General features: G+C 46.5%; 1 protein-coding gene across 1 annotated transcript in view; it reads right to left on the bottom strand.

Annotated features, from left to right (window-relative positions):
* Nck2 (NCK adaptor protein 2) overlaps positions 1-16,959 on the bottom strand; it is a 129,703-nt gene extending 112,744 nt beyond the window's left edge. Inside the window, exon 1 of the mRNA XM_048352480.1 lies at positions 16,688-16,959. The gene's annotated coding sequence lies outside the window, so the exon portion shown is untranslated. The remainder of the gene's footprint in view (positions 1-16,687) is intronic.
* Positions 16,960-17,285: the final 326 nt, after the last annotated feature.

The following is a 17,285-nucleotide window of genomic DNA, read 5'->3' as shown; positions in this document are numbered from 1 at the left end:
GACTCCTACTGATTAGCGTAGCATGGTAACAGCATGAGGTTAGACGACTGAAGCACATGCATTATGTACACTTAAGTATGTAAAATGATACGCTGCATGAATCTGCAAATGAAAAAACCTTGTTCTCTTAAATGATACTGAACAAAGACTTATTTAACACATTACATTTTCTCCTGAACACCTAAAAACCAGGAATCCAAGTACTGAATCTACCTTTAACATTACATCACAAAATTGCTATCTCAAACTAAACTTGTCTTGTTCTCAAATTAAGCTCACAAGAAACACCAAGTATTAATTATAGCCTACCATTAATTATAATATTGCACAAACAGTACGTTACACTAATCCACATCATCAAAAGCTAAAGGAAATGCAGACTGATTCATCATGAGTTAGAAGAGGGAACACTAATGATGACTCTATTTGTTTTGAAAGCCAGCATTAATTTATTTTCAGATGGTAAATGGAGCTTAAAAGTAAACGCTGACACATAACCACCTTTGGAAAAAAGTTGTGTAATTCCTTACTGTCAAAATAGCTTGTGTTCAAAGTGTGAGCAGAGCACAATCAGCCATCTAAAGTACTGCATCCAAAGAATATACAAGAGGTTCTGAGTTCAACCCCAACACATGCACATGCGCGCGCGCACACACACACACACACACACACACACACACGCAAGCACACACAAATACAATCTATAATAGAGTGAGAAATGGCTTAAATTTCAGAGGCAACATACTCCAAATCAGACCATACGGAGGACACAAATTCAACCTGTGAAATGTCCGCACAGGATTGATCTGCAGTATTCAATGCTAGTCCAGTAGTAGTAATTTGATGAACTAAATCTTCTCTTGGTTAGAATGGCAGTACTAACTTTCAAGCCAGAATCAGGATGAACTCTGCAAATAATCCTTGGTTACCTGACGCCAACATTCCACTGCAAACGGCAACAAGGGGTCTTACCAATGTTTGAAGAGTTTAAGGTTTGAGGCACAGAGCCACTATACAAGCTTACACGATCTAGGAGGTAAGGACTGGTGGCCCAAGATCAAGTGTTCATCATATGTAAACACAAGGTCCCACTGCGCCCCCCTGCCTTTGGAACGGCAGTCGTGACGAGAAGGATGGCACTGGCCTTGCGTGTGCCAACTGCCAAGGTGACAACTCCAGCTTCCGGGAGGTACTTTTGCATGGGTTTCCCGGAATTTGCAGAAAACGGGGTCATTTCCTTAACGTACCTGAAAAAATTCTCCCTTGCCTCGAGTGGGAGAGACTTCCCTGGTACCTCTCCACACACATACAGGTAAGGAACTGTCATTCAGATACTCATTAATTAAGATTGGGGTTGACTGTGCACCTGTCAAAGTCTCCACAGCACTGGTTTATAGGTCTTTCGAGGGCTTGAGGATTGGGGCTGCTTCTCATAGCCCTTGGCACATAGCAGGGATCAATAAGAATTAATCAATTTAGTTGAACATATCCTGAATATAGTCCAATAGTCCCATCTATAGGTGGAATCATGATTGATATGTATCTCTATCTACATAGATATCTCTATAAATATATATTGTGTATATATGCACAACTAGCATATATTATACAAATGGGCTTCATTGTATTTCCATACAGGCATACAATGTACTTTAATCAAACCCAACACTCCTTTACTTTTTCTCATTCCTTTCCCCTATTTTAAACAATTTTAACAGGTTTCACTAGTCCACTTGCATCCATCTGTGTAAAGTACTTGGGTTAGAGTCACACCTGTTCACTCTCTTTCACTCATAAACAAAACTTGTTTTACATTCCTGTCTTCCATTTTTCAGGATTAGATTCCTTGTGGAAGAGAGAACATGTGATACTTGTCTTCCTCAATCTGGTTGATTTTGCTTAACTTGATGATCTCTGGTTCTACCCATTTTCCTATAAATGACATCATCTCAATTCTTCTTTATGGCTGAGTAATACCTATGCCGTAGAATAATGCCATTTTGTCTATCTTTGCACCAACCTCAAATACACTCAGAAAAAAAGTACCAGCAACATACACTGAAAAGTCATTCCTTCTGAGCTGATTTTAAGGAGAAAAAAAAAAATAACATATGGCAAACATCAGCAGCAAAAGCAATGACAGGTGTCAAGCAGATGAAATGAATTGGGTAACTTAGCCAAATCAGTACCAGAGGAAAAGGAGCCTCTGCATCTCTACTTACATAAATCAATATTTTTGAAGTTCAAATTTAAAAGAGCTATTATTCATCAAATTCAGCATGTTACAGTTTAATCCAGATCCTGTTACAATGGAAAGTCAAGAGGGAACTGGCTAAAGGCTACGTTTTATTGGAGGGAGGATAAAGTCAGGAAAAAGTCACAATAGAGCTGAGTCTGCAGCTTTAGATTTGGGGTGCTCCTTAGCCTACCTGCATCTAAGCCCAGATCCTTGGCAAGGCCTCCCTAAGCCTCAAAATTGGGATGCCTATGGACAAGCAAGAGTGACCTATAATTTTCTCACCTGCAAAACAGCTGATTCAGAACACATTCTCTCCACACAACCAGGAGGAATCCATGATAGAAAGCCCAGTATTAGAAAACAAAGACACAAGTAACAAAGATACTTGCTGCTGTTCAGCAGTAATAACTTCAGAATGTTCCTTTCTGTTCAAGGAATTACTATTAACTTTTTAGTGAGCTTTCTCTGTCCACAAGAGATTAAATAAAAGATGTATTGGACTTCTAAGGATTTCAGGAAGTTGGCCCATTTGCAAAGTGCTGATTCTGTGTTTGCCCTGGTAACAGAACAGGAAGAAGGGTGATAAGAAACAATAAAGTCAAAAGAAAGAACACAAGAACAGGAAATAATTTACACAAAACAGATCACAACCAAGCCAAGGAACTGTCCAGTTGGCAGGTCTCTTGATTTTCTAGGCTTTTACTACTTGATCAGGTAAGAGTGAATTCGTAAAGAAAAAGTTCAGACAGCAACATCATATCCCAGGCTGGCTAATAGGCAGCTTTGCAGACACTGGAAGTCAGCAACTAACAGCCAAATTAGAACTCTCCCTTTCCTTTTCCTCCACAGGGTCTAATTTGTGGTATTTTATTTTCTCTTCCCTGAAGAGTTTTAAAACTATACCAAAAAAAATTAAACATTCAAAAGCTTACACATGATCAACTCAAAAAATGATTAGATAGAATCCAGAACCCTACAAGCATCACTAATAAAAATTTTCCAAGGATAATTACTAATGTAAGGCTTCTGAACTAAAATGACATATATCTTTGACTAGCCTAGAAACTCTGCACATGCATTCCGTTTTTGGCCAGGCTGCTGTACCTGAGCTTTTGTGCTCAAGGCTACCACGCTACCACTTGAGCCACAGTTCTGTTTTCAGCTCTTTGGAGGCTAAATGGAGTCTCAAGTACCTTTCTGCCTAGGCTAGCTTTCAACCATGATCCTCACATCTCAGCCACCTGAGCAACTAGGATTGCCAATGTAAACCACTAGCACTGCGCTACAGTGACTGACAAAGTCTCTCCAACACTCATGGGGCATTCTAAGGCTCTAATCACATCCTATCCAGCTATCTAGACATTTCCAGCAAAAATCATCTTGTCCTACGAGTATGATAAAAAAAAAAACCATGCTGAATTAGAATTTTTTTTCAAAAAGCAGTTTGTACCATGCTTTAACACTAACAGTACAAAGACAACTCAGTTGAGTCAACTGTAATAAATTAAGTTTCTCTTTTACATATTTAACTGCACAGATGTACAAATTGTGTTTAGGTCTCTACAGGTGCATTGCTTTTCACTCAGTTGATTGAAACAGAAGAATGAAATTCATCTCCAAAAGGCAATGGTGTAAAAGAGTACATATGTCACTGACTTAAGAAATCTAAGAGAGCAGCTTCACTTATCTCTAGACTGTTTAAATACTGACGTTTTGAACCAGCTAATTTGCTCATTGTGGGGGCTGCCCTGTTTATTACAGGGTGTTCAGCACACCCTGGTCCTGTCCCCACGAATGCCTCCCTGTAGCATCCCTGGGCACAACAATTTAAAATGCTTTCAGATAGTGCCAAATGTTCCCATGGGAAAAACTGCCCCAGTGGAGAACCAAGAGTTCACATATACAAGTGGAAGAGGTTCATGTCTCGGTCAAGTTTTCCAAAATATTGACCTTGAAAATGTTCTTGTGGACTGGCAAAAGTAACTTGTCTACACTTTCTAACCCAAATCTAATAGCTAACCCAATCCACTAACAGGAATCTCTACGCATGAACATACAGTTTGTTGCAACTGCATTTTCCTGAAGCTTGGGTTTGTTGTTGATTTTTGTTGTTGTTTTTCAGTACTGAGCTTAAACTCAAGACCCTGCTTGCTCTGAACCACTGAACCACACACCTCTTGCCTGAAAATATGTTTTCTTCCTTAGTGTTGAAAGTGTGTTCCTTTCCTTAGACCTGGAATGCTGGCCCACCATAGGCAATCATGAAGAGACATGCTTTGACAAAACATGACTTCAGATTCTCTGCCCGTGGTGGCTGAGCACCTTCAGTGCATGGCAGAATCCAACTCAAGAAGCAACACCACCGAGCTCTTGATCTATAGTCGATCCAATCACAGGAGCTCCAGTTCTTTCCAGGAAAGCTCCTAAATCAAAGTAACCATGACACAGTCGCATACACAACAATGCCATTTCTTCATAAGTGCCACTGCGTCTTGTCTCCTATACCCTACACATCAGACTTCTAACTCCAAGCTACATAGGTTCTAAGAAAACCGTAACCGAAACAAGGAAAAGGAAAACCACAAGTATCACTCCACAGACCAGATGGCAAATATACCAACTTCAAGATAAATGGCCCAGTGCAGAGATGCCAGAGACATATATAACTGTGAAAACATAAGAGGAGGGGGTACCAAAAGCATGGGAACGATGGAAATGAATGAGTCTCATTTCTTTTCATCTCTTGCTAGATTCTGCTAACTTTCTTTTTTTACAAAAGTCAAAAACCAAGTTCCAGTGACTCATATCTATAATCCTAGCTACCTCTCAGAAAGCTGAGAGCCAAGGACTGAGGTTTGAGGCCTGACAGGGTCAGCAATTCCTCCAGATTCCTATCTCCAGTAACTAGCAGAAAAAAACAAAACAACAAAAAACAGAAGGGTGTTGCTCAAGTGGGAGAAGCTTTATCTGTAGGAGGGGGGGGAAAAAAAAAGCCAAAAAGCCAAAGCCTGGATTTCAAGTCCCAGAACCAGCATCAAAAAAAGAAAAAGAACTAATTTGGGCTGGGAATATGGCCTAGTGGTAGAGAGCTCACCTCAAAGCCCTGGGTTCGATTCCTCAGTACCACATACACAGAAAAAGCCAGAAGTGGCGCTGTGGCTCAAGTGGTAGAGTGCTATCTTTGAGCAAAAAAGAAGCCAAGGACAGTGCTCAGGCCCCGAGTTCAAGCTCCAGGACTGGCAAAAAAAAAACAAAACTAACTTCCTGAATCCCTTTTTTCTTAGTTAATAAGGGAAAAAATAATAATAATGAAGACTCAAGGAACTGGCTAATGTTCCCTTGCTCAGAGCGGTAAGAAAGAGAAGTTTCCACCATTTTTGACTAACCCCTCTGCATACTTGTCTTGAACACAGGAATACAAGCTTTTAAAATGATTGTCCTTGAAATGAACACAGCTGTCGAGGAGAGAAACGCAGCAAATGCTCTTGTCTTTCATAGTCAAGCTCTTAAGTGACATAATTAAATACTTGTTGGCTGGCAGACATCCTTAAATATTCAACCAACATTCACATTTTATTAAACTGAAGCAGGTCCTTGAGGGAAAATCAATGGAGGCACCGTGGACTTGGTCCTTTCGGATGGACAGGGCACCTTTCTAGGCATTTCACTGCGGTCCTGCTGCCTGCTAACGTATCTCTCACTAGTTAGCTGCACCCATCCTGGCCTCATGAATTATTACAACTAAACAAGTCTCTTTGTGTTACTCATCCTTGAACGTGCTCTCCACAGGGAGAAATGAGATGGCAAATCTAACCCTACAAATAGGAAGGTCTTGCCCAAGATGGAGCCTGTGGGACATCTGGAGCAACAGATAGTGATCTCTGGATGTCCTCAGGACTCCTGGCTGTATCTCAGGCCCATCTGCACAGGAAGAAAGGTGATCAGCCCTCAGATGACCCCAGGAGCCTTTGAAACCTGGAAGGGTAGGTTTAGGATGGCCTGGCAGATACAAGACTAATTTGGAATGGCAGCCAAGTTCACAGTTCCCGTAGGGACCTGGTAGCAGCTGCTTAAAGAATCTAGATTAAGATGATGAGAAGTAGACACAAAGCCAATAACCACCTTGGAATTCTTCAAGACCTTTACAGATGTCATAGAGCACCAAGGAAAAGGACAGAGTACCAGCAGCATTCACAGTGGCAACAAATACCCTATTCACCTATACATGGATAATAGTAACTCATTTAAAAAAAAAAATCATACAGCCAGAAAGAGGAATTCCAACCCATGAGAGGTGAGAAACCAATCAAAAGTACCAGAAGACACGGGCTCTATCCTGCTCAGCCTCCATTTGGGGGGAGATTGAGTAGCACCCACCACAGTCCTTTATGACACAGGCCCATGACATGGTACCTACAGGGCAAAGACGCAGTCAAACACAGACACAGGGGCTAGGAATATGGCTTAGTGGGAGAGTGCTCGCCTTGCATGCATGAAGCCCTGAGTTCAATTCCTCAGCACCACATAAACAGAAAAGGCCGGAAGTGGCGCTGTGGCTCAAGTGGTAGAGTGCTAGCCTTGAGCAAAAAGAAACCAGGGACAGTGCTCAGGCCGAGTCCAAGCCCCAGGACTGGCAAAAAAAAAAAAAAAAGCCACAGACACACTAAAAACACTGTTTACAATAACCTTTAAGCTAAGTGTACCAGGTATATGGAACTCATAAATAAATCTCCTGATTAGTTTCGCCTCACATCCTCAAGTTATCTATGTATCTTCAAAAACTCCAAACTCTAGAAAAGAATCCCACATCTGAAACATTTCTAGTCCCAAGCATTTTAAAGAAGGAATACTCAAACTGTACTAAACCGAGTGCTTCCCTACCCCACCCCAGGGTGGAGCAAGTTCCTCTGATGGAACCTTTCAAAGTGTGAGGCCCATCCCAACACATACCACCAGAGAACAGATTAAAACAGCAAAATCTCCAAGTCCCACCACAAATCGCAGCGCCAATGAGCCAGTGCAACTCTTCCTCTAGGGAGCCGGTGCTCACATAAGCACTGGAGAGCTGGTCAGTTAGGCCTACAGGATAATGCAGAGCGGCCAGATGAGACAGGCCATGTCAATGGAACCCTTCACGGCTACCCACCCAGGGCCACCTGAGCAGTTACTCATTTCATCCACGCAAAGTCCAGGGCCTCCTCCATAACATGGCCAATTCCAAGTTCCCAGCAGGAACCTTTACATCCAGGTTCCTCTCCTTATCCACGATTCCCTATCAGTGTTTTTCCCAAATCTTATGTAATCAGAAAAGTTTATGGATGTTTGGATGGATACATCTTAAGAAGGGATGGTAACCTTGAAGGTTCGTGTGAATTCCACAATTCCTTCCTAGCCTTTCCATAAGGATAGAAACAAAGTTCCTGACTCAGTTCTAGTGAGGATACATGCAAATGCATAATTACAGCGTCTGCTATGTGGTGTATATGCATGTCTCTGTGTGAGGAAGAAGTTAATGCTAAGGTTTTTTTTTTTTTTTAAAGACATGATTTTTAGCTACTACACTTATGGACTAAGCACTTAACGTGTATCAGAAATAGGGTGCAGACCGATTCCTCCAAAAGATTATTTTACACTAGCAATTTAACCTCTACAATTAAAACATGCCTGAAAAAGATTTGGACAACAAACAAGATATGTTGATTATATGCATTCACTTCCAACCAAATATGATGGTTAGCATTTTACAACTGCGTGTACAATATATCACATTATTCTTTAAAACTCCACAGGTTATTCCTTTCCCAATAAAGTACAAATGATAACGACCACTATTATTATTCTGTTATTTCCACTATGTCTTTTGAGCTATCTTAACTTGAAAATGTGGAACAAATGAGGCAGAAATCATGAAGTATGGAGTCGCCCCTCCACTCTCCATGTGCAGTAGCTCCAGCCACCTGTGCCAAGCGACTAGAAAAGACTATGTATCAAGAGAAAATCAGGTTATACTGTAAAAATATAATACACACTGGATTCTGAGGACTTCACACACACACAAAGAATGTTCATTTTCCCATTACGTCTTAGATTCATGACATGTAGAAATGAAAAGTATTATGGATACATCAGGTAAAAGAGTTGAGACTCAGTAACTCAAGCCTATAATCCAAGCTACTTGGGAGGTAAAGATGGGAGGGGGAATGTCATGGTTCAAGGCCAGCCAGGGCCAGAAGAAGTACTCAAGACTCCATCTAAGACTCCATCCCAACCAGTGGCTGGATGTGGTAGAGTCAACCTGTTAATCCAGCTACAAAAGGGATGCACAATGGCCAGGCTCTGTGACAGTGCTTGTCATCTCTATTGACATAGGAAAGCACAAATAAGAGGTATGAGTCTAGGCCAACCTGGGAAATAAGTGAGACCCTACCCTAAAAATAACCAACGTAAAACAGGGCTGTAGGCAGGATTCAACTGGTAGAGTACATGCCTAGCAAGCTCAAGAGGTCTTGAGTTCAATCCCAGGACTGCTTTAAAAATAAAAAAAGTATGTGTGTGTGTCTGTCTGTCTGTCTGTCTGTGTGTATAATTATTTCTTTTTACTTTTTTTTTTTTTTTTTTTTGCCAGTCCTGGGCTTTGGACTTGGACTCGGGGCCTGAGCACTGTCCCTGGCTTCTTTTTGCTCAAGGCTAGCACTCTGCCACTTGAGCCACAGCACCACTTCTGGCCGTTTTCTATGTATGTGGTGCTGGGGAATCGAACCCAGGGCTTCATGTATACAAGGTAAGCACTCTTGCCACTAGGCCATATCCCCAGCCCCCTTACATTTTAATCTTACATGAATATTTTAAATTACATCTGGAAGCTCAGCACTCAGAACTAAGACAAGAGGATCTTGAGTTTGAAGCCCGCCTGGGCTACATGATGATACCCTACACACACACACACACACACACACACACACACACACACAACTGGGGCTCACATCTGGGTTCACATGGCATTTCAATGGGATAGCACTGTTCCTGCCACAGATAGCTTTCGGTGGCCTCTGTCATGGAGCTACCTGTCCCTAGCAGATACAGCCCATTTTCCAAGGGCAACCTTTCCTCCCACGAGGGAAAGCCGGGATCAGGGTGAATTTTATGTAAAGCAGTCGCTTGCAACTAGGCCCTTGTTACAAGGGATAACCCTAAACCAGTCCTGACAGACAGAAGCCAACAGATTACCAACTTTGTTGTTTTGGTGTCACTGTTAGCAAACAACTCGGGTGGAGGGCAGGTTTTATTAGGACATTTTCTGGGAATAGTGGGAAGGGGTGAACGCGACAGGTACACACCTTTTGGGTACTTGGGACAAGGAACGGAGAACAATCAAAAGTCACCGAGCACAAAAGGTGAGCAGAGCTGAATGTAAGAATGCAACAAGCATCAGTCTGGCTGGAGTGGTGGGAATGCTGTTTTGATGCCCAAGTGGAAAAGAAAAAGAAGTGAGCACAGAAAGGTTCAGCTGCAAGAGATCCGTGGGAGGGAGAATCAATTGGGGTTGTAAACTGGATTGGGGAAATAGGGGAATCCAAGAATGAATGGACGAATCGATGACAACTGGACAGTTTGGGACACTTAGTTTTAAAAGTGGCCAGTGACAGCCAGGCACTGGTGGCTCAAGCCTGTAATCCTAGTTACTCAGGAAGCTGAGATATAAAGATCTCTGGGTTTGCAGCCAGCCAGGGAAGGAAAATCCAGAAAACTCTTAACTCCGATTAACCACCAAAAAGTTGGAAATAGAGCTCAAGTGATAGAGAGCTATCCTTGAGCAAAAAAAAAACAAAAACAAAAACAAAAAAGCTCAAGTACAGCACCTAGGCATGAGTTCAAGTCCCAGAACTGGTGCAAAGAAGCAAACAACCAGTGACAATTCGTGTGAATACAGGCAGGAAGGAGGAAGGGAGGGAAGGAAGGACAGACCTATCTGGAGCTGTAGAGCTGGCATATTTCCCATGTCATCTCCAACAAGAACATCAGAAACATGTCCACGGGGCTCAGCCCCTCACTACCACCACCACACAGACACACCAGCAAGGGGACTAGCTCACCAGGCTCTGCCACAGGGGTGGCAGCCCAGGCCAGACAACCTCTCCACCCAGGCCTCATCCAGGGCAGGGGAATTGCCTTCCTTCCTACACAAAACCCAACATCTCGGATGTTTCTGGCATTTTATCATGGTTCCCCTAAAGAAAAATGGACAACGAACAGACCAAACCTCCCAGGGGAATCCACACACGTGGAGAGGAAGGAAGGAAGCACCTGTAAATGGAACGAGGCAAGCTTCTCTCGAATCATTCTGCTTAAAACCTGACCAGCCTTTGGGAGGCCAGCACCAAGGCTTCTTGCCTATTATGGGGATCTCTGACTACCACTTACGGAGCTGACAGTCCCCGCGTGCCTCTGACTGTTCTGAAACCATCACTGGCAGGTGGCCCTGAATAAACAGACTCCAGATCTGGGCTGGTGGGAGGAATGGCACATTCTAGGATCAGCCCTGTTTGAGGAGTCACATTTAAAGGCACAACAACCCCCTTTACTCCTGTTCAAGCCTTACTCCGCCAGGTGATAATGCAATGGTCCCTTGGTTTGGTGGAAGATTAGTTCCAGGCCCCTTGGGTCTTCACAAGCTCAGTTCCCTTATATAAAATGACATCACATTTGCTTATCGCCTACACACAGCACATACTCCTGGGTCACTCCAAATCATTTCAAAATATCTTATATCTAATACAATGTTACTGTATTGTTTAAGAAAAATTACACCACCTGCACCTCTCTAAAGGCCCTCTATCTGGTACTGGGTGGAGATACAGGTTTTGGTTTTTTTTTTTTTTCCAAATATTTTATCTGTAGTTGGTTGAATATCCTGTGATGCACAGCCCACCGTGGATATTTGGAGGCAGGGCATTTAATGAGGAAATTAAGTAATAAGGACGGAGCCCTGATCCAACAGGACTGGCGTCCTTATGGGAAGAAGAGACACGGGGGTCGGACATTGCTGTGTTTGCAGAGAAGGTCATGGAAGGGCACGTATTCAGGTGAGCCAGGAGGTGGCCTCCCAGACACCAACCCCGCCAGCACGTTGATCTGGGACTTCCAGCCATACAATCATGGGAAGGCAAATTCTGCTGCTTCCACCTCCTAGTCTGTGGGATTCTTTCCCGGAAGCCCAAGCAGACTAACACACACATTATTAAGCAGGAATAAACACTCCCGAGTGGGAGGTGGCTTTCCAGACCAACTGGGGTCCCTAACAGGGACACAAGGATACTTGACATTGCTCCTGTCTGCCCTCACACAGCTCATCTCCCAGGAATCAGCTTCCATCCAGGGACCACTCCTATCAACGCTGGCACACACAGGCACAGGGTGGCGTGGCACACATTCAAAGGCCCAGGACATTCTGCTCCATGTAGGCCTCTGATGAAAACACCTTCGCCCAGTGAAGCTGGCGTCTTATCTACTGCCTGCTTAAGTTAGCTCTATGCCTCCTCACATAAAATTATGGATGAGAGCCAATTCTGCCACGCTACTCAGAACACTAACTCAGATGGCACATGTGAGAACTCTATAAGCTACAAATTACCATACCATCATTACTGTGCATTACTCTTCTCTCGTTATTGCATCTTAGGCCTACATTAACAATTAACTGGCCGGTAAAAGCATCCACTCTTCCAAAATTGTCTTAAGATAGGCACTGGTGACTCATGCCTATAATCACAGCTACTCAAGAGGCTGAGATCTGGGAATCGCAGCTCGAAGCCAGCCAGAGCAGGAAAATCCATGAGACTCTTACCTTCAATTAACCAGCAAAACAAAACAACAACCCAAGTAAAGGTATGGCTCAAGTGGTAAAGCACCAGTCTTGAGTGAAGACGCTAAGTAACAGCTTGAGGCCCTAAATTCAAACCCAGTACCAGCATACCAAAAAGGGGAGGAGAGGAGGAGCTGGGCACCTGGCTACTCAGGAGACTGAGACCTGAGGATCTCGGTTCAAAGCAACCTTGGGCAAGAAAGTCTGCAGTTAACCACCAGAAAACCAGAAGTGCTGTTGTGGCTCAAGTGGTAGAGCTGAAGAGCTCAGGGACAGCGTCCAGGCCCACAGTTCAAGCCCCACAACCAAAAAAAAGGAGAGGGGGGTGCAAAAGTGTTTCAGATTCCGAACTTTTCTCAAATTTTGGAAATTTGTGTGTGTGTGTGTGTGTGTGTGTTTTTTTTTTTTACTTAGAGAACAAGATATATATGCACTGGAAACCCAGGCAAAGCACTGCTTAGCCAGCTTGTATAATATTTGCTCTCAGTCAGTCCACTTCTTTCTTCATTCATATCTGTTAGTACTTTTAAGAAAAGACTCAAGTCTAAATACACTTTGGACCCAAGCTAAATTTACTTGCTTCTTTTTTACCTTATACAGTCAACCTCGCAGTGACTTTATATAGTGTTTTACGTGCCCCTGCAGTTGGATTCCAACCTGTCACACCAGGTTAAGAATTCTCCACTTGGGGTACCATGTAGGTATTCAGAAGGCTTTAATTTAGGGGCATTTCAGATGTTTAGATCAGACATCCTGAACTCATATTTAATTTCTCAGTGAGCTTGAGGTTTCTTTCCTTAAAAATACTAATAGTAGAAAGAAGTGGGGTGACCCTAAGTAATGGAGAGCAGCAACATCAATACCTTTTCAACTTCCAGTTTGAAATGCCATTGACACTTATCTACTGATGAATCTTGTCAGCACGTCAGCTGGTTAAGAAATTGGGTTTGGTTGGTTTGTGGAGGTTAAAATATACATGTGCAAAAGGAGGGGGAAGCTTATATAAAATTACCCACACTCTGTGGGTCAGGTGTAGATGAAAGGAACAAATGAGTTTTGTGATTCTGTTTTATACATACAACTTGAAAATGAGAAGTTATCTTTTTGGCAGAGAAGTTACCAAATGTATCCCTATACCAATTATCCCACTACCTGGGTATCCTAGGGACCAGGCAATCCAAGAAGTGGCAAAGGGACAAGGATTCTGGAGTTCCCTTATAGCTAACACCTCCATGAGAACCCAGCACCCCAATACTACAGCTCCAACTCAGTATTTCTGCAGTCACCAAGTATATGTTGTACATGAAGTAGGCATACAGTGTGTAAAGTGGCTTGGGGTCTATTAAAGAAAAGATGAAGTCAAAACACAGGGAAGAACGTCACAAATACCAAGTGAAAGACACAAAGAAAATACTATGGAGGTTAAAAAAAAACAAAACTAACTCTGAAGAGAGTTGGGAAGATGTGGGAAGAAAGGGCACTGGGAAGCATGAGTACCTGAGACACCAAGGACTTGAGCAAAGTAAGAGCGAACACAGAGGCTGCTCAAGATACTGTGACCCCAACCATGACACTACATGCCAACCAAAGAACTTTTTTCATTACCATGGCCTCTCAAAGTCTTAAGGTAGGAGGAAAGCATAGCTCATCCTGGCTCTGTGTTTATACCAACTGGACAGACAAAGATACTCTGGGATTGTTCAAAGTATCATGCAGAAAAAGTCTAATCCTTTAAATTACACTACCCCAATGGCCTGAAAAAATGACAAATTATTTCCCACTGTAGCTGCATAGTTTTGGTAAATGTTGAAAGGCTGTTTGACCTCCTTCTCAGCTGCCTTAATTCATGCATTTTAGCTACAAAAATGATATCAATTTTTAGTTTAGGCACTTTGAAAACATGCTGTGAAGTATTTCCATCCCTCATTTTAGGAAAGAGAAACATTTTAGAAGTTCCATTTGCAGTCCCTCTGGATAGGAAAACTCATTTCCTAAGCCTCTGGGGGGAGTTGTTGGGAGTTTCCAGTTCATTTGTGAGAAAAGTTAGCTTACTAGTTTTCCCAAACATCACTCACCCCTGCAGCTCTAGCAATGAAACCCTGAGCTCTTCGCTTATGAAGCCTCACTTTTTAATGTCAGAAAGCCATCTGCATCTGTCTTGTCACCTTGGGGGCACACTGCTAGCCAGTCTGAGCAGTTAGGAGATTTGTATCCCATAGAGCAATGCACTCCGATGTTGCCAGGACGAATTAAGCTAATGCGAGTGATCAAGTAAAGGACTCTAAGTCATTCTGTGCACGCTGGGAGTCTTGGGGGCATCTTAAAGGGTTATCCAGTCTGTGTCCATGCAAGGGGGACTTCCGGTGTATTTAATATGGGTGGCATCGCCTTTCCCTGGCTGCTTATTTAGGATCTACTATGTGTTGACAAAGTTCTGTAACCACCAATGTAAATGACAGAGGTTGGGAATATGACACAGGCATGTAAGAGAGCAAAACTCAAAAGCCTGGAAACCGACCTCAGCAACTTGAAAAAGGTCTTTCGCAGGCTCCGCCCACTTTCATAGGATCACTGTTTCCACCACTGGGCAAGGGGCATGGAGTAGCCAATTCATTCTCAGCTGGCAATTCACCATTCAGTTCCACCTTATGGGCCACCATTCAGCCCCATGGTGGAGGCCGCAGCTAAGCTCAGCGCACAGGAGAGCAGCCAGAATCTCCACAGCTTCCCGCTGCTGAGGGTCTCAATTTCAGCCTCAGGTAGCCACCAGACAAAGGGCAGGCCTCTTTCTTCAAACTGACATCTACCTACTACTAGGAGGAGAGTGACCTTAAGGTAGAATTTTCCTTAGTGGCCACATTCTCACAAATTGAATCAATACCAAATCTTAGGAAAACCCTACTCCAAACGTCTAAAACCCAGGGCCTCTGACTGAGAGAAGTACACTTTCTGGTTCCTCACGTGCATTCCCTCTCTCTTTTTTTTTTTTTCTGGCTTCATATCTATTTTTGTGCATATTTTATTTTTAGTTTTTAGTTGCACAAAAGAGTGAGCTTCAAACACATGCTTGAAAACCCTGTTATTCATTCATTCGTTTTCATCTACAAGCACTTGGTAAGTGAATCAAGGGGAGTGCTCAGGAGCATAACTTAAAAGTAATCCAGGTTAATTTTTCCCTTTCAGTTACTTTTAAAACACACGGGTGGGTAACTGTACCCCCCCCAAAAAAAAAAAAACAAACCCTGGCGTGGGACACGCCTCGAATTTCACCTCTACACCAAATAGATCCCTCCAGAAGGGCCTGGGATAGGCTGCTCAGGGGGAGGACTTCCCCCCACGCGTGGGTCCCGGGCAAGCCACGCCCACTGGCCTCCGGGGTTCCTTTTCTCTTTGGGTCAAAGTAAGCAGCCGCCAGGGCCCCTCCAGCCCACACTGGGTTAAGGGGGTGGGGTGGCTATTCCCCTAACACAGATACACAGCGGGCAGAATGAGCCTCAAACCCACCGGGAAAATAAATCAAGCCAAATAAAGGGACACGGCAACCTCCAGGGCCCAAGGCCACAAGCCAGCTCCACTCAGGGTCCCTGCTTTGTCTCCAAAGCTATTTGCAACAGTCATTTAAATCAGGTGTCCATTAGCCAGCCAGCGGCTCAACCAGGCACGCAGACCTTCCGGGAGGGAGAGTCGTTCGTTATTGTCCACCAACCCGAGCGTTTTGCAAATGTTAAACCCCGTGCACACAATGCCACAGCAACTGAAGGGAGTTGACAAGCGCCGGTGCCTTCCAAGTGGCTCCTCCAATTCTCCCCGAGCCACTAGGGTGGTTCAGTCGCCCCGAATACACCGACGAGGGGCCGCGCGACCGGGAGAAACTTTGGTTCAGGTGGCTGCGCCGCGTGCCGGGGATCCGGGGCCGGGCGCCGGGGCTGAAGCCGGCACAAAAGCGCCCTTGGCCGAGGCCAGGACTTCCTCCGGCGCGGTGACAGCAGCTTCGTGCGGCACCGCGGATAGTTCGGATGCCCACACAGTAAGTTCTCCCGGCCCAGGGCGGCCTCCCGCGCGTCCCGGCGTCCTGCGGCCCGCCGATCCGCGCGGCTCACCCTTCCCCGGCACACACGGCCCGGCGCCCCCGGCACCGCGCGGTCCCACGAGGCCCGGCACCCGCCCGCCCGCCCGCCCGGGGTGTGTGTGTGTGTGTGCGCAGTGCGCGGGGTTCGGGGGCTCCGGACGCCTCGCGCCCCGGCCCCCGCCCTGGCAGGGCGCCCCGCCCCCACGCGGGCCCGGGTTGGGAGGGAGGGGGGGGGGTGTTGGGGATCCGGGCGCGCGGGCAGGAAGGTGTGCGGGGTGCAGGAGCCCGGACGGTCAGCCGCGGGGGACGCCCAGGCCGCGGCGGGGCCGAGGGCGTGGGGGAGGGAGGCGGAGGGGACTCGCTCTCCCGGCCCTCCCCCCCCTGCCAGCCCGCCACCCACCCCACAAGCCCGGCTCCCGGCGCGCCCCGGCCCGCGAGCCCCGCCGCCGCGCTCCCAACTCCACCGACCGGCCCCAAGTTTGCAGCCCCCACCCGGCGCCGGCGCGGCCGCGCTCACCTCGCCGAGGGCCGCACCGCCGAGGCCGGAGGGCAGCGGCGCGGGTCCCGGGGCGGCGGCCGCACCGCGCCCGGCCAGGCGCCGCTCTTTGTCTGCGCCGCTCCTTCCTCCCGCCGCCGGGCGCACGATGCCGGCCCCGGCGGACCCCGCCGGTCCAGGTGCCCAGAGCCTCCCGGCCGCCGAGCCCGGCTCGCCTCCCGCCGCCCGCACGGCCGCGCAGCTCCGGCCTGACGATCCCGGCGGCGGCGGCGGCGGCGGAGCGGCGGAGCGGCGGCGACCCTCCCCCGGCGCGCAGCGCCCGCCTCCTCCGCGCCCAGCCTCCTCCTCCGCGCTCCTCCCCGGCCGCGCCTTGACGCCGCCCAGGGGCCGGCCCAGGCCCAGCGCGCGCGGGGCGGGGGCCCAGACCCACCTGGGGGCGCCCGGGGCCCGGCTCCGGAAGGCGCGCGCGTGCGGGACGGGCACGGGGCTCCGGGAGGCTGCACCTGGCGGGGAGCCGGGGCGGGGAAGGGGGCTGCGCGCGCGCCCAGCGGAGGAAGGGTCCCCACCTGGAACCGCCCGGCGCCAGGTAGGGGGGGGGGGTGTCACTGCGGATGAAGAC

This window comes from Perognathus longimembris, chromosome 8, assembly GCF_023159225.1.
Source record: "Perognathus longimembris pacificus isolate PPM17 chromosome 8, ASM2315922v1, whole genome shotgun sequence".
NCBI lineage: Eukaryota > Metazoa > Chordata > Mammalia > Rodentia > Heteromyidae > Perognathus > Perognathus longimembris.
Note: the sequence above shows the minus strand (reverse complement) of the source record. Positions and strands in the feature narration are given on the sequence as shown.